Source organism: Trifolium pratense, linkage group LG2, assembly GCF_020283565.1.
Source record: "Trifolium pratense cultivar HEN17-A07 linkage group LG2, ARS_RC_1.1, whole genome shotgun sequence".
Classification (NCBI taxonomy): domain Eukaryota; kingdom Viridiplantae; phylum Streptophyta; class Magnoliopsida; order Fabales; family Fabaceae; genus Trifolium; species Trifolium pratense.
Genome location: NC_060060.1, coordinates 28,307,020 through 28,314,047, shown reverse-complemented (window position 1 = coordinate 28,314,047; position 7,028 = coordinate 28,307,020). Strand labels below are relative to the sequence as shown.

General features: G+C 31.5%; 1 long non-coding RNA gene across 3 annotated transcripts; it reads right to left on the bottom strand.

The window, feature by feature from the left end:
- Positions 1 to 270: 270 nt before the first annotated feature.
- LOC123905508 lies at positions 271 to 3,620 on the bottom strand. 3 transcript variants are annotated; one of them, XR_006808385.1, is made up of 7 exons: positions 2,805 to 3,614; positions 2,501 to 2,547; positions 2,358 to 2,398; positions 2,179 to 2,280; positions 1,877 to 1,969; positions 1,474 to 1,513; positions 271 to 1,236 (listed from the first exon to the last, which is right to left on the bottom strand). It is a non-coding gene; the product is annotated as an uncharacterized LOC123905508 (long non-coding RNA). The 3 variants fall into 3 exon arrangements; XR_006808386.1 differs by lacking the exon at positions 271 to 1,236 and having other exon boundaries at positions 1,251 to 1,513; positions 2,805 to 3,150; positions 3,426 to 3,620; XR_006808387.1 differs by lacking the exon at positions 271 to 1,236 and having other exon boundaries at positions 1,250 to 1,513; positions 2,771 to 3,612.
- Between the last annotated feature and the right edge of the window lie 3,408 nt (positions 3,621 to 7,028).

Below are 7,028 nucleotides of genomic sequence, written 5' to 3'. Positions count from 1 at the left end.
TTGTGTAATAGTTTAATAGTGTTGTATTTTATTTAAATTGATATTGATATACATATATTATTATATAATAATTTAAATAAATAAATAAATATATATGGGGTGCGGTGGATACTAAGACACCCATACTTGCTCACTTTTATGGGTAATTATCCATACCCGTGTCCGTATCCAAAATGCGAGTTTTTACCCTACCTGTTGTGAGTACCCAACGGGTATGGGTCTAATTGTCATCCCTACTAATGAAGAACAATTTTGTAAATTAACTCATAATTTCTCTTTTCCAAGCGACATAAATTACATAATTACATGTTTTAACTTGTGTGTAATATCATCTTAGTAAAAAAAAAAAAAAAACTTCTGTAATATCATCAAAATGATTTATAATGACCAATATATGACCACTTAGGTCTACGTTGATGACGGTTACTTAGAGTTATGCCTATATAGGAATCTGAACAATATGGGGTATGGTGTTTTCTTGAAGATGAGAGTTGGTGTTTAGCTAGCTGGGTAATATGAAAAGGGTCTAACATCAGAATGGAGTAAACATTATATGAGGCTCAATTTGCTGGTTTAAAATGTTATCATTGACGTGGGTGACAGAGTCAAATGCATGATTCAACTATCAAATACAGCAAGAGGGTCGCGGCGGTGGTGATGAAATTGTCAGCATATGAGAATTTCACATGGCTTGCTCGTGAGGGAAGAAGCTAAGGGGAGGAATGTGAAAGTGGGCCTTGACTTTGGCCCAAGACTAAGGTGTGGAAAGGAATGAAATAATGATGAGGTGGCATGAGTGCATGAAAAGCATGAGGACTTATTCCACTATATAAGGAGTGTTATGCAGAAGGAATAAGTAGCTAAGAATTGAGATATTTCTTGGTAGGGTCACTTTATGTGATTTGGGTAAAACGTTCCACGTTGTGGGCTAGTAGCTGCATTGCTATTAGTTCGTTCTATCTTTCTATTCAGTTTTCCATTGTAATCGCATATTCCATTAAATATAATTCCTCCATTTATCATCTTATTATCATCATCTTTGCATTTGTTCATATATTAAATCACAAAATATATTCACATACATATTAATTGGTCCGACCTACCGGATTCGAACACGCGAGGAGCCAGTGATAGAGGACGTTTGGACTATGAAGAAGCAATTACCAGATTTCATGGGAACCGACCCTGTTGGCTGGATCGCTGCGGCCGAATGGTTCTTCGAGAAGAATGAAGTCCCTTTGCAACAATTAAGAAATTAGGTTTCAAATGAGAGTAGAAAGCAAATCAATAAAATGATATAACTTTTAGTATAACCATATGGACAACGTAAAAAGGCTTAAAAAATAGCAATTGGGGACAAAAGAATGCAACAGGGTTATGGAGAAAACAATTTATGGTCAATAACAGCAGATGAGAACAACAGCATTAGAGAAAATCCATTATGACTAGTTAGGACTAAAAGCATGTACAAACCTGGAACATCATGACGCTGACTTATGCCAGATAACATTTTCTGCATTGTACACGAAAGATAAACAAATAACCACATCAGCCAAAAACATATTGAAGTTAGATGTTAACAGAGTTAGTCAGAACCCAATAGGATATTAAGCTTCATCTTTTATGGATTCTGCAATAGGTTAAGCTACCTTAGGGACCAATCTACTATAACCTGCTTCGAAAGTTTTATGATACACGTTTACTCAACCACACATCATCATACATCCAAAACTCTAAATCAACAAACAATTTCTATTGTGCATCATTCTTAGTATCATTAGCATTGTCCTTTAACAGTATCCAACACAAAAGTGCAGTAAAATGAACTGTGTGGTCTAATAAGAAAGGTGCCTAACATAATTAAAAATAGACAAACCTTTGATCTGGGATTAAGAAAGGTGCCTAACATAATTAATGCTCCACCTCACTCTCTAACAACGTCACCAAAATCCTCCACACCTTTGTTTTCCTGTCACACAAAGTTATATTAAACATGTGTATCAACATGACAGCATCCTATCAAATCACTAAACATGACCTGAGATTTTTTAAAACTCAAAATGAGATTAAGGAAAAAATTATGTGTGGAAAGTACTACTTAAAAGCTTTAAATTTTAGGTCTGGTGGTAATATCAATGTGGCTATCAAAATTTAAAGCACGAGAAAAGAACAGACAACCTGTCTCTGTCGACTTTGAATGAACTTATCCATAGACAATGCAGCTACACCTTTGCTCATATGTCCAAGTGCACTGCTTGCATCACCCAATAATATCAACACCTGAGAGTAGCTGAAGCGGTTGGCCTAGAAGATCTTTCCGGATATTTTAGATAGCCATGCTAATCAGAGAAGTTTACCTCATATTTATGTTCTCGTTGAACCTCTGGTTTATCCTGACCTGGATCAGAAGCGTGCATTTAATTAGCACCATGAAATTCTCCAAATCCTAAAATCGAGTAAACTTAAGGCATAACATCTCATTTGTCAAAAAAAGGCTTACCATCTCAAAACTTATCATGCAAAGATTTTCAGCATTTATAGATATATCTGCGGAAAAGAAAGGTTTCACAAATTGAGATTATTGCATAAAAATCAATGACAAATTGTATCACAATGCTTCAAGATGAAGACCACTAATCACATACGAGTAGCAAAATCAAAGAATCAAACTATCAAATCATCATCCATTAAAAGAATCAAAACTGAATCTTCGGCAAAACTTCAAGAATCGAAAGATACACCACCAAACCAACAAATCAAATAGCCTAACCTTCAACAGAATTTGATGAACAATGTAGACAAACCTCAAGGATTGAAGAGAGCAAAATTCAATTCTGCAATCAGTATCTTCAATGGTGACAATAACACCACTCACAATGAACCGAAACTCAAGAATCGTCAAATCATATCCACCACAAGATCGGAAAGAACCGCAATCTCACCAATAACTGCCGCCAATGCCGGTGAACTCAAAGAATCAAAGTAACATAATGAAATAAAGAACTGCCGCAAGTTTTTAACGAAGAAATATACAAAGAATCATCGAAATTGAGATTCTCATCTTCGTCTCCTTAAATCATTATCGAAAATAACACAGCACCAGAAACAGAGTGCAGATGATATGCGATCGGAAGCGGAAATGGAAATCAACTGAAATTCAATCAAAATGAAGTCTCAAACCCTAGAATTTGGGGAAAATAATGAATTAAAATTGCTAATAAAACAAAATCGCAATCAAACACGGAACAAGAATCAAATAAAAGAGAAATCAAGAAGTCAGATCAAGAACATGAATTGGAATCACGAAAAACGCAAAACCAAATTGAAACGGGAAATGAGAAAAGAACTAAAATCGAAAACTGAAAATTGAATCAAGATTGAAGAATATTCTGAAAGAGTAGTTAGGGTTTTCAGAACTCGCGTACTCTGTGGGAGAGGAAATAAAAGGTTTCTGGATCCAGATTTTTTGTTATTCTTGATGATATCATATAGAGAGCGATAGACATGATTGAAAATTTGAAAATTTGAGAGCAAGAGGGGAAGGGAGGAAGAAGAAGAATCTAAAGAGTGGATTGAAGAACGTTAAATTCGTTTGTTTGTGAGAGTGTATTGTATAAGAGTAATATAAGGCAATAGTGGAAATGTTAGTATGTAAATTCGGTCGTTTTAGGGTCTGTTTGGTAAAAATAAGCTATAAGCTAGCTGATAGCTGAAAAGCTAGCTTATAGCTGATAGCTGAAAACCTAACTTATAGCTGATAGCTGAAAAGTTAGCTTATTGAAATTAAAGTGTTTGGTAAAATTAGCTTTTAAAGTGGTTATTAAATATAAAATTACATAATTGATAGTGGGTAGTTTATTTTTTAGAGTGGGTAGTTATTAAATTAAAGGGTAAAAATTGAATAAAGTGTAAAAAGCTATAAGCTATAAGCTCAAATGCTACTTGAAATAACATCTGAAAAAAAACTATAAGCTAGTACAAAAAACTTGTTATCAAACACCTCTAATTTTTTGAAACAAACTTATAAGCTCATATAATAAACTATAAGCTAGCTTATTTGTGTTACCAAAAAGAGCCTAAGGCTCTGTTTGGTAACACAAATAAGCTGGTAACACAAATAAGCTAGCTTATGGCTCTGTTTGGTAACACAAATAAGCTAGCTTATAGCTTATTATATGAGCTTATAAGCTTGTTTCAAAAAATTAGAGGTGTTTGGTAACAAGCTTTTTGTACTAGCTTATAGCTTTTTTTCAGATGCTATTTCAAGTAGCATTTGAGCTTATAGCTTATAGCTTTTTACACTTTATTCCATTTTTACCCTTTAATTTAATAACTACCCACTCTAAAAAATAAACTGCCCACTATCAATTATGTAATTTTATATTTAATAACCACTTTAAAAGCTAATTTTACCAAACACTTTAATTTCAATAAGCTAGCTTTTCAGCTATCAGTTATAAGCTAGCTTTTCAGCTATCAGCTAGCTTATCAGCTATCAGCTAGCTTATAGCTTATTTTTACCAAACAGACCCTATAGCTTATTATATGAGCTTATAAGCTTGTTTCAAAAAATTAGAGGTGTTTGGTAACAAGCTTTTTGTACTAGCTTATAGCTTTTTTTCAGATGCTATTTCAAGTAGCATTTGAGCTTATAGCTTATAGCTTTTTACACTTTATTCAATTTTTACCCTTTAATTTAATAACTACCCACTATCAATTATGTAATTTTATATTTAATAACCACTTTAAAAGCTAATTTTACCAAACACTTTAATTTCAATAAGCTAGCTTTTCAGCTATCAGCTATCAGCTACCAGCTAGCTTATAGCTTATTTTTACCAAACAAACCCTTAAACGCACGACCAGTTGAAATAGACAATTTTGCCGATTACTCTACATACTCACTCTGTGACAAAAATGTAGTTGGTCGTATATTTAATGTATCTAGTTCATAATATACTTCAGATACATTAAATATATAATTAACTTAAAAAGTGTATTTTTGCTTATAAAATGTCACGAAGAAAATAGTTTCTATTTTTTATAAATTTCATTTGACCAAATTTACTCTATCATTTTAATAGTTTCTATTTTTTATAAATTTCATTTGACCAAATTTACTCTATCATTTTAATAACAATAGTCATCATATTTGCCACGATTATGTTGTCAACGTGAATTTTATTAATATTTTATTGGATTAAATAAGTATATGGTTACTATAGTTTTCCAAAATTTTATTTTTATTTTTTTCGCGATTTTTTTGTTCTTGAAGTATTTCCTGTCATACTTTTTTGCCTTACTTTTCATTTAACTTGTGCATATCATTCGAAATTTTAAATTTTGTTCATTATATGAATTTCTCTTGCAAAAGTTTAAATTTTTTTAACAAGAGGTGAATTAAATATTTCATAAAAAAAGTATTGAATATGATTTTTTTTACGCATAAAAATTTATAAATAATTCACCTAATGTTAAAAAAATCTAAAGTTTTATCGGAAATGTTCTTATAATATTATAAAGTCTAAAATTATATTTAACTTATTTTTATATTAGTTTTTTTTAACAATTGTCCTAAGTGTTGAGAGTCTCACATCAATGTTAACAAGTCCTACATCGGTTGTCTTTCATGACATTTCATGGGTCTAGGCCAAAAAAAAAATCTTTCATTTAATATAATAGCATTAATAAATATCAAACTGATGACTTTTTATTCATAACCGCCACCTTATTATCAATATCAGTTACATTTGGCACATTATTAGGAACAATTGAATTATCATCAACATCATCATTTTCATGATCCAAATTTTCGTTTGACTGATTCAAATTTTCATTGCTGCTATTAGTCAAATTTACTTGTGAATTTTTCTTTCCATTTTTCATTACCAAATAAATGTTTCTTAGGCAACATGTTCTAAGCTTCAAATAGAAACAAAAAAATAAAACTCAAGTAGAGAACAATAGAATATGTGAAGTACAATGCTGGCTTCGAAGAACAATTGAAAAATCGTAAGATTCAAATGGTTGAAATTGGATGCAAAAAATAACCCGTTAAGTATTAACAATTTGTAGAAAATAAATTAAATAACTTGTTAATAAAATTAGGAACACAAAAAAAATAAAACAACGTCAAAACCTAAACAAGAAAAACCTATAACATTCATACATACCTTACAAGAATGCAAGAATTAGAAAAAAGAAAAAACGAAACAAACTCAATAGGAATTAGGAACAAAAACAAGTGGTGCCGTCTTTTTGTTGTTCTTTTCTATTTCTTTTATAGAGTCTGTAGGGTGCTATTTTAATCCTATCATTATGCCTAATTATTTACTAGGTATAAAAAAAATTGGACGTCGATCACTTTTTTTTTTTGGTAACAACACATATTTCCTAGGCTTAATCATATTTTCTTTCTTTTAATATATTGATTTTTTTTTATAATAGTATGTTTTCTTTCTTTAAATATAATTATTATTTTTTAAATAATAGTAGGTAGATATAACAAAAAAACTTGGGCCCCTAAAAATAATGGGCCCTTTGGGAATGAAGAACAAAGGAGGAACAAATGAAGAAGTTTGTGACAGAGCTCGTAGAGGAACCACGAGTTGCAAGCAACTGATATGGTGGGCAGTGGGCACTGTGTGAAGATCAAAGCAAGGTTGTTTTCATTTTGCTTATTTGAGTAGTGGCCAATGCACCTATTCACGCCGACAATGAACCGAGTTCATAGTTTGAAACTCTGGTGAAAGCTAATGAACTTGTCATAAGTTGGTAATTCTTATTTCACATGTGTAACCTTTAGTTGCTGTATATCTATTATCTAAGACAGTGAAAAATAGAACAACATGACTAATGAGAAACTATATGCTTATCAATCAATAATAAATAACAATGAGAACTCATACCGTAAACATGATATGCAAAAAAGTATAGGTATTCATGATGATTTTACTTCCACGAGATCTCCAATGTTTACAAATTCAATTAATTCAAAATCAACTTTGACTACCGCATAACCAAACACA